Source organism: Ammospiza caudacuta, chromosome 7 (genome assembly GCF_027887145.1).
Source record: "Ammospiza caudacuta isolate bAmmCau1 chromosome 7, bAmmCau1.pri, whole genome shotgun sequence".
Taxonomy (NCBI): domain Eukaryota; kingdom Metazoa; phylum Chordata; class Aves; order Passeriformes; family Passerellidae; genus Ammospiza; species Ammospiza caudacuta.
The window spans coordinates 10959942-10979041 of record NC_080599.1 but is presented as its reverse complement, the minus strand read 5'-3'; the positions used below and the strand labels follow the sequence as shown (position 1 = coordinate 10979041).

General features: G+C 49.0%; 1 pseudogene; it reads right to left on the bottom strand.

Annotated features, from left to right (window-relative positions):
- Positions 1 to 1875: 1875 nt before the first annotated feature.
- On the bottom strand, positions 1876 to 13187 carry LOC131559646 (serine/threonine-protein kinase PAK 3-like; annotated as a pseudogene).
- Positions 13188 to 19100: the final 5913 nt, after the last annotated feature.

The following is a 19100-nucleotide window of genomic DNA, read 5'->3' as shown; positions in this document are numbered from 1 at the left end:
AACAGTAATCAATATTGATACAGTAATTAATATTTGAGAATAATAAAATAGTTAATAGCTAAAAGTTGTAATGCCAAAGAAGAGAGGGAAAGGAGGGGCTCCACCCACCCCCTCCTTCCCAGCAGATGTTCACAAGGACAGGAGGAAAGAAGCTGAAGATACAGTTGCTAAAAATGACCAAGAACCTGGTTGGGTCCAAGAAAATGCTAATTATAAGGGACTTATTGCTTTGATATGTAGATGCACTGATACGTTAGTCTTGGCTTACATTGTACTGGCTTGGTGCGCATGTGTAACCCAAAGGTGAATTAAAGGACAACGAAGAAGACTACAGGGCCTTCATCAGTGACGACCCTCAAAGACTTGTGCGACCACCAAACCGAGTGATGGCGCATGCGTGATAAAGGTGGTAATGAAGGCGGAGACAAAAAAGTGACAAACCGAAAATAGGAGATGGCATTTGCACATGGCATATAAGGGGTGACTTTCACCTGGCAAGCTTGTACGTGAAGTGGCAAGGGTCATTGAATCCTGCCCTCTGTACCCCGCGGTTGTTTTTGCTTATGCACTATTATTTGAACCAAATTATCCCTTGTTTATATATTTTCTAAACTATTTAATTAAAACTGTTACTACTTTTAATACTATTTGGCCTTTTTATGATGGGATAATTGGGCAAACATAACAATGCTTTCTTTAATAAACTGGACCTGTGATGAACCACCTGGTGTCCTGGTCCCCTTCCTACGACATGGGCCCTGCCAAGCTGTCCCTGCCTAACACTGGCCTCGCTTCCCCTGGCTCAAGCGCCAGGCCTGAAGGAGCTGCCCTGTGCTCCAGCCTGCCGAGCAGCCCGGCTCCCTACCCCGGTGCCCAGAGTGCTGCACACACTGCTAGCCTTTGCAAGGAGGTGCAGGGCAGCTGGCAGAAGAGGAGGAATCCTCATCCAGCCCAGTGGCCCGCAGCTGCCCTTGGCCTTTCTCTGCTCCTGGGCACACTCCAGACGGCCATGGCCTCCAGGCCGAGCTGTGCCCAGCACGGCTGCACTTCCCCTCAGCAGCAGCCAGCTGCCACCTGGGCTCTGAGAGTGGAGGATTCTCCCGCTCCCAGCAAGAGGCACCCAGGGCCCGGCTGCTGCCTCTTGCAGCTCCAAGGGCCTCCTTCCAGCCTGCCTCTGCCGGGGCTCTGCTGGGGCTCCAGCCCGGGCAAGGCCGGGCGCGCTCTCACCTCACAGGCGCTGACAGCTCTGCACCACAGGAGACCTTCCCGAGCACCCTCTCTGATCTTTCTGCTTTCTCACTTGAGCAAGGCTCTCCTCCAGCCAAAGAGATTATTGCATTTAGGGATCCAAATCCAACTGGCAGGAACCCCAATGCTCTCCAGTCACAGATGAAGGCCTGCATCTGCACAGGGTGTTTGGGCTGCCTCATTCTTCTTTTGGTTTTGCTTTCAAATGCCATTGCCCTTTCTGCCTCAAACAGAAGTACCAAAGCTGGCCAAAAACAGACCAGTGGGCCATATTCCAAAGGCAGTGTGGTCTGGAGAGGATGAATGAAGAACATCCTTCCCCACTTTCACACCATGCCAAAGACACTGTGTCACTTTCCACCTTTAGGAAACAACAGACAATTCAGAAAGAATTTTTGAGCTTATTCGCAGAGTGAGAAGGAAGGGAATCTTCAAGGTGAGGTGTGGTTTCAGAAACTTTATTCATTTCCAATCCTACTCTGCAGTCCTATTAGACAATCCTACTCTAACTCTAACCCTAACCCTAACCTGAACCCTAATCCTAATCCTATTACTCATCCTAATCCTAGTCCTAACCTACAATCCTAGTCTAAACTGGTTGAGGAATAAATGGTCCTGACGTGATTGTCACGATCTTGTCTCCCTCCTCTTCTTCACTGCAACAATCAGTGGCACCAGGGTGGACGCAGGCTCAGCAAATGTTACAAATGGATGCTGCCCAAAGGGAAAAAAAACAAATCAACAAAAAACAATGGACCATGACTTTCCAAGCTCAGTGCTTCACGGGACTCCTCTGGCTCCTAGAAGGATACAGGAAGAGGACCAATGGGACCATCTACACCTCCAACTTTATGTGCAGGACTTTGCCATCACAGGCAAACCTGGCCCAGAATCCCACTCATCCATTTATCCAGGTGTCCTCAACTTGCTGAGATTTTTGCCCTGTCAGTGCTCTAGAAACGGTGCTTTCTGTCCTCGGAGTTTCAACTTTTCAGGAAACTCCAAAGCCTCACACTGGTCCCTCTCTTTGAAAGACAGGCACTGTGCTGATTTCCACAGGGAGACAGAGAAGTGTCTACCATTCCATGCCCTGCCCCTCGTGTGCTGGATGGCACCTTCCTTCCCAGCAGGGCCAGCCCAGTGGCACTGGGCCCTGCAGTTCCCTCTCTGCCACACAACCTGGCAGTAACCCTTCCACAGTTCCCGTCTGCTTGAGCGTGCCAGGCAGCAGATGGGGCTGGGACAAGTCCCTCCCAGCTGTCCCTGTTTGCATGGCAGAAACCTCTGAGGGTGGGCTGGGGGGCACAAACCAGGGTCCCTCAGAGGCTCACAGTGAGTCCCCCACAGCCCCTCTTGCCCACAGCCAAATCTCTGACCCCTAGGCTGGGACTGGCTTCCTTGGGTTCCTCCACCACCATTTCATGTCTCTGAAGCCTGCATTGCTCTATTTCAATTCTTTTGCCATTAGATAAAACTGAACACCACACCAAATTACAAAAGAGGGTGACAGAAACAGCCAGAGGACCTCTCTGACTCAGGAAATGCAGAGGGAGCTGGAGTTTTTCAGTTTTGTGAAGAACAGGCCCCAGGGAGACTTTATTGCCACTTTCCAAAACTTCAGAGTGGCTTTGAAGAAAGTGGGCGACATCTTTTTTAACAGGGCCAGATACAATAGGATGGGGGTGAATATTTTTAAACACAAATAGGATCTAATCAGAACTTGTTTACTCCGAGCATGGTGTGACCCTGGCACAGCTTGCCCCAAGAGCTTGTAGGAGCCCCATCCCTGCAACCATTCCAGCTCCGGTGGCAAAGGGCTCTGAGCAACCTGATCTCTTTAAAGATGCCCCTGCTCATTGCAGGACACTTGCACCAGAGGACCTTTACAAGACCCTGCCAGCCCAGCCCAGTCTAGGATTCCTCACCATTTTCATTTGAAGAGCAGCAAGAGGGGAGGTGAGGAGCAGGGGGGCTCATCTGATGCCTTGGGCTTGAGTGGAGGAGGAGCCCATCCCTCAGAGCCTGTTTCACCTGCAGCCCCTTCACATTTTACCTGCAGGAGCTCCTTGGCAGACCAGCGCCGTGCCTCATCTCTCTGCAGGCAGCAGCTGAGGAAGTCACGCAGGCAAGATGAAAATAGGTTGGGCTGCTTCAGCTTTTGTCTTCCTCCTGTGGCTATCAGGAGTTGGGGCTGGGGAAAAAGGAGACACCAGGCTCCACCTGCTTCTTTCCCATCTGTCACTGCTCTCCCAGATCCCATTGATTAAGCTCCACTCTGCAGTGGCAGTTTCTGCCCTGGCAGAGACCCAGAGATGACTTTTCTTTACCAACCAAAACCCCAAACCCCGATGCAGCCACAGCCTCTCCAACATCCCACAGATCTTGCCTTGGCAGCTGATTTCGTTGACTGACCTAGTTAGTGGGAACTACATCACCACAATCACATTTCCTTCCCTGAGGATTCATACCAACTTGAGAGGCTTTTTGGAAGAAGGACTTTGCTATACTAACTCTACTCTATCCAAGGGTTAGTACATGAAAAGTATCTCTGAAGTGCTTCTTGGTCCCTTAAGCACAGCTGCCATAAAACAAAATGAATCAAGCTTTTGCTTTGTTCTTGAAAACAATGGGAATTGGAAGGAAAGAAAGGAAATGCACCAGGTATTCCTCAGGTAAGGAAACAAACATTGGGAATCTCATCTTCAACACAGACACATTGAGATGCATGCACAAATGTACTGGCATGAAAACACCTGCTTGGACATACAGGAGCCACCTGCAGCTCCGTCTCTCAGCAGTCTGAAAATTTCTGCTTTCCTTACATGGAAAAGAAAAACCTTTCATGGTCAAATCAGAAGGAGAGGTTCCATCCCTACGGTCACCCTCTGCTCAATTGGCTACTCAAGTCAATGCATGAATGCTAGGCCCATCCCAGAAAGTGCCAGGAAACAAATGGGAGGTTCTGGCAGGCTCTCCACATCACCAGGCTCTGGCTTGGTGACGGGCAGAATGTGGCTTGGGCTAGGAGAGAAACATGGTCACTGAGTGTTTCAGCAGCACTGCACAAGAAGCAGAAGAGACTCTTTGGCCTTTACACCCTCATGCCCAGGTTTCAGGCACGTTTCCCAGTGAGAAGAAACTGCACAGGGGGTTAAGTTCCTCCCTAAAAACCAGTGCCTTAGCAACTTTCTTGTGTTTGGGCTTCTTTTCTTCATTTCTGGAAATGTAACACCAGTTCTGAGAGGCTTGCCTTGTGTTTGAGGGGCATCTTCACAGACAGACAAGTAGGAACAACTTGAAACCCAAAGCAAATGTTGCCTGAGAAGAGCTGGGGAGTGTTTGCCTGTGGTGAGGCTTGAGCTGTCTGGCAGTCCCCTTCCATGATGTGCAGAAACATCCAGCTGCTCCCCAGAACTCAGTCCCTCTGGGCACGCAGGCCTCTGGAAACACCTGACGATTCCAGCCTTTCTCCTGCTCAAGAGCATCTAACCTAAACTGAGCTCCAGTTTCTTCAGCAAGGCCAAGGATGCTCACTTCCATGCAGCTGACAGTGTCCATGGAGCTCAGCAGGTCTTTCTGATACTCCTCAGGCCAAGGAATTACAGTGTAGATTGGCAAGACATCAACTGATCATTATCCAGTGTGGTTCATGTGGAACCAAGCTCTAACATGCTGACAAGTCAGAGGGAGAGAGCTCATTCTGCTTTTGCAAGATGGTATTTAGAAACATAAGACATCGACTTGGAACTATTCAGACCTCAATTTGCAGAATCCATCTCAAATACACAGAAATAACAATGGCAAGAGGCCTTGGAGTCTCCATAAAAATGCCCACCACTGTCATGATAACTCTGTGCTCGTGGCACTGAAATAGATGGTGACCAAAGAGACTTTGCTATTAGCCTCTTTAACCCAAAGGAGAATTTCAAAGCCAGAAATGGCAATGCACTCCCCTTGTGTACAAATAATTGATGCGGCTTTCTGTCCTTTTCCCACATCACCAGAGGTGACAAAGAGGGTTTTATCCTGACTCTCAGCTGAGCTCAGCCACTGGCCATGGTGGGGAGCTGGAGCCCTCCCTGTCATTAGAACTGTGCAGGCCAGGGATGGCCCTGCTCCTGTGGTAAAGAAACACAGCACCGTTGTCAACTGCCCACGGTGGATCCCTGCCCAGGCACCTGCCTGCAAGCCCATCAACTTGTTAAAGTACCCAGAAACAGCCAAGGGTTTGGCAAACAATTCTAACTGCAGTCGGAGAAAAACACATCCTACACTTATCCAGGCCACCCACACACATGACTGAACAATGTACAGATGACTTGAAAGCCTGAAAGTTTCAACAACCACAGGATTTGGAAAAGATGCTACAGAATGGAAGAGAAGAGCTGTGTTTAAAAAATGAAAAAGCAAGCAGAACTGCTTGGGCATTGCTTTGGTAGTAGTTTTTTTTCTCTTTTCCTTTTTTTGTTTAGTTTTCTTTTTCCTTTTTTCCTATGTTTTCTATGAAATTTAAACTGGAAAGGTCTAACCTCTATTTCTTGGGAAATTTATCGCATGTTTACCTTGTCCACAGAAAAATTCTTGTCCTTCAGAAACAGAGTTCCAACATTGTTCAAAAAACAAGTGGGAAATGTCAGGCATGGCTGGAGGACAAAATGGCAGGTTTCTGAACTGGTTAGGTTTCTGAACTGCCACTTCCCTTTCTGATACAACCAAAGCTACAGCAGATGCTGCTGTGCTGCAGGGGCATTTTTAGAAGGGGACCTTGGTGGAAGTGGTGCCAGCAGATGGCAATGGGATTTTGTCCAATGGCACACAGAACATGGGACAGGTGAGAAAGACAGTGGGATCAGTGAGTATTTGCACCTTACCAAGACAGGAGTTGCATTCCAGGAAGGAACTTCTCGTTCCACCATTTCGATGCCCACGATTCCCAAAGACCATATGTCCACTTTGGGGCCACATGGTTGACCTGTCACGACTTCAGGCGCCAGCCACCCAGCAGCGCCGGCCACGGAGCTCCGTCTGCCCTGCTCAGGGCTGAGCTGAGCAAAGAGGCCAAAGTCAGCTGTGGAGAAAACAACAAACCATGAAAGCCAGCTCCAATTAGGAAACCAAGCAACTGAATTCCCCACTCTCAGGCTAACAATGTGCTGTTGGATCTCCTGGAGAACTGTCCATGCTCAATTTCCTTGGGGCTTTCCAAAAAATCCCAGGTTTCTTAACGCTGCTCACAGCAGTGGACTTCATTCCCCTGAAGCTTTAGATTGTAGCTCCCTCTGTCTGGAAGGGACACACACAGAGCAAGGCCACTCTTGACTGCTTGTGGCTCCTTATACCTCTGTGCACGTTGCAACTGTGCCCTCAGCTCGCAGCAGGAGTCCCTGCACTGCCACCAGCACCATTTTTGGGGAGCTGGCAGTCACGCCAAGCAGCCCCACACCCACATCCCTGGAACGCTGCACCTGACCAAGAATATACTGACCCAGCTTGACAGAGCCATCAGTTCTGAGAAGGATGTTGCTGCTCTTCATATCTTGGTGGATGACGTGGTTTGAATGAAGAAAATCCAGTCCTTGCAGGCACTGAGAGAGAAAACAGAAAGAGGAGGGCAAAAATGAGTGATGTGATTTCATCACACAAGAAAGGAAACAAAGAATCTAAAAGATTCCCTTTCCAGGGGAATGGGGAGTAATGGCAGAACAGTAATGGCCACTGAGAGGAAGAGCTTGCTGCTACAACACTTGCAGAGCAGGACCTTTCTGAGGAAAGGCATGTCAGCTTTTGAAAGAGCAACAGCACCTGCTGTTGTAGGCTGTCCCCCGCAAACCAGCCAGGGTGACTCCTGCAGCAGTGGACCTGCTTTTTCCATGCAGGGGACAAAGGAGGGGTTTTGAAAGGAAAAGTCCCTCCCTTTGGTGTTTAGTGGATCACTTTTGGGTGGGAGGCTGCATGGAAAAGATTTTCTTGCTGGCCTCAGCACAGGTGTGTAAGTATCACACCAGTCACCTCCTGGAAGCAAAGAGCATTTTGACTGCACTAGTATCCTTTTCAGCTGAGGACTGTGAGAAATGAGTATTTTTTCTTTGCTGGTCATTTCATATCCTGCCACCAGCTCCTTTGCTTTTACAGGCAAGGAATGCAGTGAAGACAGACTCCAGGCAAATGTTTAGAGAGGCAAGGTAGAGAACAGCAAATAAAAATACAAATACAAATACAAGAGACAGAGTGAGAATACTACAGCAGGAGATAAGAGTACTGGCACAGAGTACAGGGAGTGAAGGGGCAATGGCAGGCCTTTCACTTGAGATGCTTTTACTTGCCCATAGAATAGCAGCAACACAGAAACAAAGCTTCTCACGGGAAATCACTCCAGCTCTGAGCCCCCGTTTCCTAGACAATCCTGCCCAAGCCCCTGGAAACACAGCTGGGATTGCTGACCTCCCGAGTGATGGCTGCCATCTCATCTTCCGACAGGTAGGTCTGGCTGATGACATTGCTCAGAGTGCCTCCATCCATGTACTCCATAACCAGGGACAGTTCCTCACCCAGAAGGTAGCTGAAAGAAGGAAACAAGGGCATGGAGATGAATGTAAATGGCTAGGTTGCTGTTTGGAAAAGAAGGGTTGATTCTTCTTTTCAGGTCCCTTTGAGACAAAGACAAAAAAAAGGAATAGACATTCCCTCTTGGCTGTGCATTGTTTGCCATCTGTGCAGTCTCAAGGAGAAAGGCACAGCTGCAAAAAAGGAGATGTCTTAGATGGGCAGTAAGCAAAATGTGCAGTTTGAAAACAGCCCAGGTAAAAAACCTGTCATGCATGGTGTTTCTGGAAAAAAAGCACCTAGCCTTCCTGGCATGCATAGCAATGAAAACCAGTGGCAACAATCCAAGGGAAATCCTTGTTAGTTTACCTGGACATAAGAAGACACTTGAAAAAAATCAAGCTCTAAAACGAAGTGGTGGCTGTGAATATAGAGATCATTGATTTAGTAAGACACAACTCATCCGGGTTTTTGAACAATTTTCAGATACCATGTGCCAGCGAAGACTCATGCAGACAAAATGCAACCTCTTCCCATCCACTGGAGATGAAAAGGGCAATAATAATTAGCCAATAATTACAGCTCTGCCACTGACCAAAGTGGGATTTTCTGCCACTGACCAAAGTGGGATTTTACCTTGCATGTTTGCAATATGTAAACAAACATTCATGGGACAAAAGCACAACTCACCTGTCTAAACAGTTGACCAGGTTGGGATTTCTATTCACCTTCATGACCATGAGTTTGTTGACTTTTAGTTCCTCCTTCCTCAGTCCGTGAAGCTGTATTTTCTTTATGGCCACCTAAAATGACATTGAAAATCAGTAATTTGAGAGGTTGGTGGCACGAGACCACAAGGCATGTGGAGCGAGTGATTTTGCAATGACACAGCTCAGCTGTGCCAAACTGCCTTGGGATTAGGCAGTGCAGTAATCAGGAACTGACATTCCAACAGCCCATTTCTCTGCTCCCTTGGGAGCCAGTTACAGGGCACGTGGGGCCACTGACATTTGGCCTTGACCACTTGGTAACAGTGGTGTCTCAGTTATCACCCACAAACCTCTGACCACACTCTCTGCTGCTTGGTTTGGGATTCAGAAGTAATCCATGTCTTAATACTCTGTGGGTACATCTTGTGATATGGGCAGGGCTTAGGGCTTTCAGGGATGCCTTGCAGATCTCTCCCTATGTGCAGTTCCCAAGTGCAGCACTGCAGGTGGCTAAGGATCTGCCAGTAACTTTCAGATGGATTTGCTGGCAGCCAGAAATGAGAATTCAGGACTCTGAAGCTGCAGCCCCAAAGAGCAGTGAGGTGCTCGCAGGCACCACCTTTGTTTTAGCAATGGAGAGCGAGTGAGCGCGGCCTTCTCTGAAAGGAACCGCTGCCCTCCGTGCCTTCCTTCTGGCAGCTGAGGAGGACAAAGTCCCAAATGTGTTCTGTGGGCTGGCACCAGTCTGTGCTTCTTGTGCCTTTTCAGCACAGCTCTGCCCAAAGCTCCAGCCACAGCTCACACCAGAGGGGAAAGCCCTCGAGTGCAGCAGAGTCCGCAGGGGCTGTTGACATTTACCTCTCCTCCTGTGGCAGTGTCGAGCGCTCTATAAACGTCTCCAAAACTCCTAGAAACGAAACAGAAGCAAAGAAAGGAGAAGCCATTTAGATCTTGCAGTGAAAGCCAGCCCACACAGGAGATCTCTGCTGTAAATGCCTGCAGGACCACTGGAAGCATTGAGATGTGTTTGACAATGCCTTCTGAGCACACCTAGAAATTCTGATCAGCACTGACAATCTAAGCCCAGTGCCTGAACACATTTGCAGCTTGTCTGACTTCACACTTGATACCTATTCCACCAGCAAAACACCTGATGCATAGTTTTGTACCATTAACATTGCTTGGACTCACCCACTGCCAATATTTTCCAGTTCAATGTATTTTACAATAGGACTTTCCATCTTCACCATTCTCCCTGAGGGAAACAAAATGCAAGATGTTCACTTTAAAGCAGAGGTCCCACCTTCTAGGAGATACAAAAGGCAGCCCCACTGTCTGGGGCTCTGAGCCCTCCCTTGGTGGACAGCTAGCTAACAACAACAGGAACAGCAACTGGAACACCAAGAAAAGAACAGCAGGCCCACAGCACAAGTGGCTGGCACAGAGACTGATTTCTAGTATCCTTTGAAGTGAGAGACCTCTTGACAGCAGACACACAGGGAAGCACAGGGAGATACATTCAGAGGAGACTGAGACCAGAAGAGAATACCTACCTAGGCAATTAAGTTTGTCATCTAGAAACATTAAGGAGAGCTGGAACTAACAGTGCCTTTGTTTTCTTGGGAATAAACACTGTGAGATTTAGAAAAGGTTTCCTACTTGCTAAGATTAAATGCACCTGGACATGTAGAATCAATTCCTCTGAACAGATGTCAAGTCCAGAACAGAAGGAATATTGCCAAGTGTTCCCATCTTTTCCACCTTGCAGCAGTTTGCCAGAAGAATGCCTCTGCGTTTGTAAACCAGAGCAGCTCATGCTAGAACCGATCCCCATGGGGCTTTCAGCATCAGGACCCTCACCCTTTATGAGCAGGCTGAACTCAAAGACATCATTGCCCGTGCCCCGCGTGAAGAACCGCGCCGCTTCTCTTCACCCTGACAGCGCGGATCAGTCGCTCCCATTGCACTCGCCCTCTCGGCACCGCACACGTCCCCATCTTCTCAACTCAGCACGGCGGGCACAGAGAACAGCAGAGCTCCTCAGGCGTCCCTGTGACACAGAGAGCTGCCCAGAGGAGATGCTGACCCTCTGGTGAGTCCAGGACGTGCGAGGCAGAAGCTGGCCCAGAGAAGGGGCTGCGGCCTCAGGCAGCTCCGCACTGCAGCAGCCGGGCAGCAGCAGGACCCTCCCAGCTAAGGAAGACTCCAGCCTCTGCATTCCCACAGCCGTCAGGGGCAGGGCAGTGACCACGACAAGGCTGGCAAAGCCCAAAGCCCCAGCATGAGCACTGACAGGCACTGATGGGAAGAAGCCAGAGTGAGCCTGAGCCCCGGACAAGCTGTTGCCCCCATTCAGGACACAACAGGATGGGCTTTGAGATCAGCCGAGGCACAGATCAGTGCCCTTTTTGTCCCAACAGCTGATGGTAGACACAGAATCCATTGGGCTTTCATCTCAACCCTACCAGATCTTATCTGAGAGCACAGCACTGGCAGCCGTTAAGGGCAAGAAACAGATCCATTGGGTTGTGCTGCAGAATCACAAAGGGCTTGATGTGTTTTCCTAGAGACTAATCTCAGCAGGGCTTCTGCCAATGGCTAGGACTCAAGCAGTCACAGCCTTCTGCTGATCCAGGAACAATCCCTGCTTCTGCCTTCGGGAGAGAGAAGGGAAGCCCAGGCAAACTCCAGCCAGTCTAAGCTGCCCTCAGAGGCAGCAGGAACACCCAGAGCTCTCTCTTGCTGCCTCAGAGCAATGCCAGCACTTCTGTGACACTAAACTCAGGAGAACCCTTGGGTACAGCTGTGCTGACACGTGCACACAATTCACTGTCCCTCAGATAAGAAAGATACCAGACGTACTCTGTTGCTCCAGGGAGTCACCTGCCATCTCCTGTTGCTGAGCAGCAGCTGGGTCAGCACGGGAGGTGAACCAAGGGCTCAGGCTCCACTTCTTCATCTGGAGAGCAAAGGCTCCTTGGGATGGCACTGCTGCTTCTGCAGCAGCTTCAGTGTCAAAGTCAGTGTAGATCTGAGACAAGAAATGAGTTGATGTCAGGAACGTGTGGCAGAGATTGCTCTGAAATGCAAGAGAGATTGCCATTTGAAATGCAAGCCCTTAGGAAGCTGCTGTCAGCCACATGCAGAGCTCTTCAAATGGATTGCTTTGGATGTCCACTTGTGAAACCAAATGGTCAAAACCAAAGGCTGGTTTTACTCGAGTTCATAGCCAGTTTCTTGTTCTAAAGGATGACTGCAGCAATGACCGCTCCACTTCCTCCCAAAGACTCCTTTCCCCCTCCTAGGTCTGCAGATACATTTGCAGCTCCTCATTCTAATGTTCTACCTCCTGCCATGAAATTCTCTTTTTCTGCACCTTCCTTGGGACGTGCTTATCCTGCAGCATCTCTGGATGGGTCAGTTCCTGGGCCTCATGCCAGCCTCGGGGCTCTTGGTTGCCCGTCATTTGCTGGAACTCTCTGCAGGCTGCCAGGTAGGATGGCAACACTTCCACCTCAAGTCAAACAGAACAAAGCAGTCAGAGACTACAGCTTGTGCCCGTCAGCCAGGAGTCATCGACTGGGAAGAAAGGAAAGTACAGGAGCAAATTTGCAAGGGATACAGACAGCTTGTAGCTCGTATTCCAAATCTATGTGAGTGACCATGTTCACCTGCAAAAACACCTCAAGAAACAAGGTCACCTGGAAGAAGCCAGCAGGAGTTCATTTGGATGACTGCTGGCTAAATGGCCAAAGGAGTAATGCCACTGCCTAGAGCATCAGCTGAGATCCAGCAGAGCAGGAAGTGTCCCTGAGAGCAGCTCTGACAGAGGCCTCATCAGGATGGCACTCAGAGGCATCACCCACCCCTGCTGCTGCTCTGCACTGGAAAGGCAGGGCAGGCAGAAACCACCCCTTGGGTGACTGCAGTGCCTAGTGCTATTTCACTCGCTTTTCTAGAGCCTTTTGCTCCTGAAGGAGGTGATTCATTTTCTCTTTGATGATTTTAATTTTTTCATCTAGCCTCTTCTTCCTTGCCTTTATCCTAGTCTCAGTTTCTTGCAGCTGTGCCTCCATCTATTCGTCAATTTTCTGTAAACAACAATGGAAAGGCCTCTCTTTCATGAGTGGAGTGGCTGCCATTCCTTCATTCACCTGTTTTTGTTGATTGCCCCTCTGCATAGGGAGATTCTTCTCCTCTTGGATGTCTTCATTCCTCCTCTTCACTGCCATGATGGCACTCTGAGCTTCAGGCAGCCGTGCTTGTGGCTCTGCCTTGATGTTCTGTGCACACAAAAGCAGAGCAAGTGACTGAGAGCTGCCATCAGGCTCAGCTTTTCCCTCTTTTAGCCTCAAAATAACATTTATTCAGCCCCTTTCTGCTTTTCCACTCAGCTCTGCTTCCACTGTAACCTTCCTGTCCTGGTGCTGATCTCTGCAGATTGCAAGGCTCTGTGCTTCCAGTGCCTGTTGGACTCCTGGCCTCCTCAGTCCCAAGAGCTCTGGTTTATGCCCCTCTCCCTGCCCTTCCCTCTGTGCCCTGGCCAGTCAGGCTTACCTGGCCATTCTCCTGTGGCTCTTCCACCTGCTGCCTGAGCTGCTCTTCCTGCTCTCGGGCAGGGAACAGCTCTCCCTGAGTCTGGCCTGGCAGCTCAGATGAGGCAGTGTGCTCCTGCTCTTTCTCTAGAAGCACCTGCACAGAAAGCAAGAGAAGATGGGTTTCAACTTCCCATACGCCCTTTGTGGGCCAAGACTCACAGACTGCTGGGCTCACACGTTCCCAAAGCACTGTGCTGCTGCTCTCCTGGGTCTTTCTCTGCCTGAGGGGAGGCACAGATTCCAAAGTGACCCTGGCCCTACAACCAGGGGCCATCTGGGACTGAAGCTCCAGCAGCCTCTCAGGCAGCTGACAGGGAAGGGGTGGCATTTCTCAAGGGTCTGGTGAGGGCCTCCCTCTGCTTCTGCCGTGTCCTGTTTGTCTTTCAGTAGTGACTGACACCCCGCCCTGTCCCACAGCTCCATCCTGGCTCTGCAGGGGCTTCCTGGGTGAGCTCACTCCTTGTGAGAGACACTTCTGGAGTTCACCTTCTCTTCAGGCCTGCACCAGCACTCCTCCCTCCTGACATCCACACTCTTGTTAGAAAACCAGGTCATTCAGGAGATAAGGATGCATGCAAAGATCTCTGATGGAAGTCAGAGAACCTCTATGGCCACCTCAGTATATGGAGGAGGACTAAGGTGTTTCTTCTCCCTCTTTTGTCAACTGAGAATTCTGACCAGCAGTAACAGAGTTTCTCATAAGGCCCCATTAACGAATGCACTTACACAGCCCTGGGGATGCCAGTGAAGGAAACCATGTGTCATGTAATGCAAACCATGTGTCATGTATGAGCAAAGTCACCAGACCCCAGCTACAGCATGGGATAGTTCCACTCCCTCAGGACATGCAAAAATTTAAAGAATAAAAAGAAGGCTTCAGGGCACAAGAGGCTGGAGGAGGAAAACATGAGGGGAAAAAACAACCATCTCTGGAGGGGGAAACATCTCTGCCTACTCAGCATCAGTCAATGGAACTTGTCTCTACTCCTCTCCTGAAGGGATGCCTTTAGGTGAGCTTTGCATCTTCCACTGCTTTGGAGCTGAGCCAGGAAGATTCAAATAGATAGATAGACAGATCTCATTTTTTTAATCTCTCTTTACTGTGCTGTGGCATTTACATTCTTTGAATACAGAGAGATATAGTTCCTCTCTCTCTCCTAGGTTTTTTTTAAGGGAAGGTAGTGAGAAACTTAGAGAAGAAGAGAAAACAATTATCTCTACTGGCTGTTGTTGTTTAGTACATGTAGAATGTGTTATAGTGATTGTTTACTGAAAGTGATTTGTTAATTGGATTTTAGTGGTAGTTGTTTAGCTTGATTAGCTAATTAGATAAAATCTGTGTTGTGACTGTCTGGAGACAGTCACGAATTTTTCTTTTGTAGCTTTTTAGTATAGTATCTCTATAGTATAGTTTTAATATAGTACTAGTGTAATATAACATAGCCTAAGAAAGCATTTGTTTAACCTTCTAAATCATAGAGTCAAAGCACATTATTCGCCACGTGGGGGTCACCCTGAATCAATCCTGTCCTTTCTGTCGCTACACACATCAGCACTCGGTAGCAGTGCCCCGATCAGCAGCCATCCTGAACTTGCTCTCCTGTTGCTTCAGTAACCCACACTCTTGGGGAATCTGGAGCGTGTGGGTCCTTATGGAATGCAATCAGACCCAGAGCATTGCACTGGGAACTGCACTCTTTGTGCATCTGTGCTCGGGCAAGTTCTTCTCTTGGACTCAACCACACTGATCGTGCTAAAGTGGCCTGAATCAAAAATGCAGCCCAGCCCCTCACAGCACCTCTAATCTCTGAGCACCAGCTGGAATGCAAGGGCATTGATTTCCTGCTCAATTCCCAAACACAACACACACTGATTCCCTGGGCAGCCTAAAGACACGGGAGTCATTAACCTGAAAGTGATGTGTTTCTGCCAGTGCTGGAAAAGGGCAGGAAAGATTGAGTAAAAGCTCCCTTGCTCCCTGGAGAAGGAGAAATTGCACAAGGCTTCTCCTTCTAGCAAACAAACAAATCAACAAAATATGAAAGTGTTACCTACTCCAGTGTCTAAAGCACTTGGATGCAGTGAAGAGATGTTTGGCAGGGAAACAGCCCTCGTGCTGAGCATTGGCTCTATGGATCTAAGGCAGGGATCTATGGAAGTCTGCCTGAAGGTCCCTCATGAGCCCCCATTGTCCAGGCTGAAGCTCCCTCAGCCCCTCCTCCCTGGCCTTGTGCTGCACCCCTTGCCCAGCTCCCCTGTCCCTCTGTGCCCACGCTGCAGCCCCTCCATAACTTTCTGCTTCCCAGGGCCCACAGCTGCACAGAGCACTCCAGCTGTGGCCGCAGCGCTGCCCAGCACAGGGCCACGCTCCCTGCCCTGCTCCTGCTGCCCCACTGCTGCTGGCACAGCCACCGTGCCCTTGGCCTTCTTGGCCCCCTGGCCCCACGCTGCCTCATCTTCAGCTGCTCACGGCCGCCAGCCCCGCGTCCTTTTGGCCCACGCAGCTCCCCAGCCACAAAGGTGCCCATTGCACTTCAGATACAGCAGGCACCATTGCAAGATGGCCTTCCTGTTCTACAACCTCATGTTCCAAGAGGATATCATAAAGTTTGATAGGAATAGAATTCTAAGGGACTCTGACTAAATTAAAATGGTCTAATTCAACTGTACAGGAAATTGCTCCTATGTAAATATTCCACCCTACCTGCCATCAGCAAGCAAGGTTCTCTCTTCAAAACTAGGTTTGTAGTTCTTCAAAGCTCTGATATAGAAATTTAAAATATCCATTTCGCACTTTGTTATTTTTCTTCAGGCATGAAAATGGATTTTCTTTTGGCCTTCCTAGCTGGCCCTCCACACTCTACTGCTACTGGCCCAGCTCACATCATGTTCTACAATTCTTAAACACCAGGAACTTGAAATGTTCCTTTCTCACTCACCTCAGGATCTTCAGCACTGCTGAATACACGCTTCAGGTGACCTGTAGTGGGAAGGGAAAATGAACCAGATGCTCTCAGAAAACTGCCTGGGCTGCTGAATCCCACAGAACAAGTCACCCCAAACAGAGATGATTTCCCATTTCACAACATCCCTCCAGCAGACACATTTCATTCACACAGCCAGCAAGGGATCAGGACAATATTCTTGCTTGTGCGTACAATTTGGCCTGTTTTGCCAGTAAATGAATACAAATATGACCAAGAAAATGCAAATTGTTTTTTAACACTCAGTGCTCCTGTTCTACCAAAGACATAAAACAGCTTCTGAAATCCTCTCCTTGAGGTTCTTTTTTTTTCTTAATCAGTTGCATGCACCGGTTCTCATTAACTTGCTTGAAACAGTTGCTCAGAAAAGCTTCCCTAAAATCCCCCTGAGCTGTGGCAGACACTCACTGCTTTGGAGTTTGCATTTCCTTGCAAAGGGAATCACTATTTTAGTACTTTGAAAAAGGTCGTTAGACAGTCAAATCCTTTCATGACAAAAGTTAAAAAGAAATAAGCTTTCTCTGAATTCCGGGAACAACTGCAGAGTTTTTAGAAGGCCTTCCAAGAAGCTCTGCCAGTCTACAATCTCAAAGGTGTCTTGCTTGTCCCAGCAAACTGAGGAAATGGCAGACTCTGCTGCCACAGACTCTCCCCTGGAGGGAACGGAAGCCCTGCAAGTTCCCCTGCAAATGCTGCCCCTGTGGCTACAGACACCCCCTTTTTAGCTGAATGTCATGACAGGAGCTTTACCACACCAGTGGCATCCTAATGCTCTTTCTCTTTCAAAATCAGAAACTCAGCCACCAGCAGGAAGACATACAAAAGCCAGGTTAGGATACACCCTAACCTAAGTAGAATGGAAAACTCTACTCACGTGCAAAGTGTGTAACGTAATACGCGGAAAAACAAACACCATAAGCAGCAAAAGCTGCTGTGGCCAGATGGTGGATCATATTCCCAGAGCTGTGCCAGTCTTCTCCAACACTAGAAAAAAAAATGGCCTCTCAGAGTGCAACTACCCACTGACCAATGCTCCAATCAGGAGGGTTCTCCTGATGTGAGCAAAGCCTAGGGCTGCTCTGACACTCAGGCCTTCTGTGCACCAAGGCAACCTTCTGATGTCACCACAACGATGTGGCAACCATGCTGTGACATCACAAAGCAAAGTATGACAAAGAAAAGCATCACAAAGCATGTTGGTCTGTGAATTTATGCAAAGCAATAATCAACCTTCCCTACAGCAAACACAAAAGAGCCTGGGAAGTTCTTCTCTGTCACAAAGCAGCACAAATTCCCCTCATGGGCCAAACCCTGTTGTTCAGGGGATCCAAGAGGAACTCCAGGAGTGCCCCAAGCACCTACAGCCTGTACCCCAGCTGAGCACTCAGATGGGACCCAAGCAAAGGAAACCAGACCAAGACAATGGCCCACAGCATTGCACATTCGAGAAATGACTCTCACTTTTAAAATTTTAAAGGTTTAGTAAACCTTAACAAAGGACTGAATAAGGAAAAATTGCAGCATTGGGAGTCTCTTTGACTAGCAGCCATGTGCTCATCTACAAAAAGGATGCTCTGCCTTTTATACCCTCAGCCTCTCCAAAAGTTTTGTCAGTCAACTCTTTCTCTGCTGTCCATTGGTGGAGATTACTTTCCTACATCCCGACTGGAGGTCAGGTGTTGTTACACCCTGCCTGCTGGTCACAAGCCAGCCGTCCCCAAATGCCCTGACTACCCAGGCTGTTACAAGGGGGACGGGAAAGAGGACTATGGAAGGATATATTACAATATAATCACTACTCATTTGAACATCCACATAACATCTGCTTCTTAATTGTCAGAGCCAACCATTGCATTACTCGTCTGGAACACACAGAACCAGGAGAGAAGCCACTGTTGGCATCACAGCTGAAATGTTTCCTAACAAATCTCCCCACATATTTGCACCTTTATTGGACATGTCCAGGGCTCCGGTGCGGGTACATCTCTGCCTTTCTTCCCCTTTGGCAGCAGTCAAACCGGCACCATCTGCCCGCCAGCAGCAGCTGCTCCCAGCTGGGAACGCCACTGGCGGTGCTGATTTCCAGAGGCTTCTGTGTGCCAGGGGAAGCCAAGGCAGGAGCGGGTTGAACGGCGCTGGCGCTGCTGCTGCTCTGTGCCAGAGGGCCCTGGATGGGCAGGGCACGGTGCCCACTGCGCTGCGGGCTCCTTCTCCTGCCACAGCTGGGCACACCTGGCAGCAAGGCATGACAACCTGTGGGCAAGCCTGTGGAGAAATGGCTACATGACAGAGGTCACGTAGACATTCGCTTGTTAGCCGACCAGGAGCTGGGAAAGTACCGAACACAGCTAGTTTGAGTTTTTGCACCTGCAAGATAGCATGTCCTTGGGCCTAGCTGGGTATGATAACAAGTAGACAGAGAGACATGGGAAATAGAGAATGTAGGCCCAAAGGAATGAGGAAGAGTTGACGGTATAGTTTAACCAATAGATCCCTTGGCTAACAGAATATTCATAAGCTTATTACTTGCTGTATAAGTGTCTGATGATCTCTTCAATAAACGGAACTTGCTGTTGACTCATATTGAGCCCTGAGTTTTCCCAGCACCAGACAAATGGCTCATGCCCGACAAAGGCCTCATTCTGCAACACAAGCCAAAGGGTGTCTGGGGCTGCACTGCTCTGCACACACTCAGCACACCTGCAGCACAGAATTTTAACCCTCAAACAGGTAAACCAAAGGGAAACAGCTGGAAAAGATTTCATTTCAACCATTCTTTATGCTTCAATAGAAATGACCAAAATGAAAGTTACCAAGCAGGGCCCGATCCACCCTGCCAGCTCAGTGTGAGAAAAGAGGCATTACTTTATTTCAGTGCTGGGTGCCTGAGAATCACTCCCCTGAAACCTGCACACCCACATGTTAAGTATCCATGGAACTAAGACATTACTTTCATTACTTTTATTCATTACTTTGCTCAAACTCACAGGCTAAACATTCTCCCAAAGTATTTGACA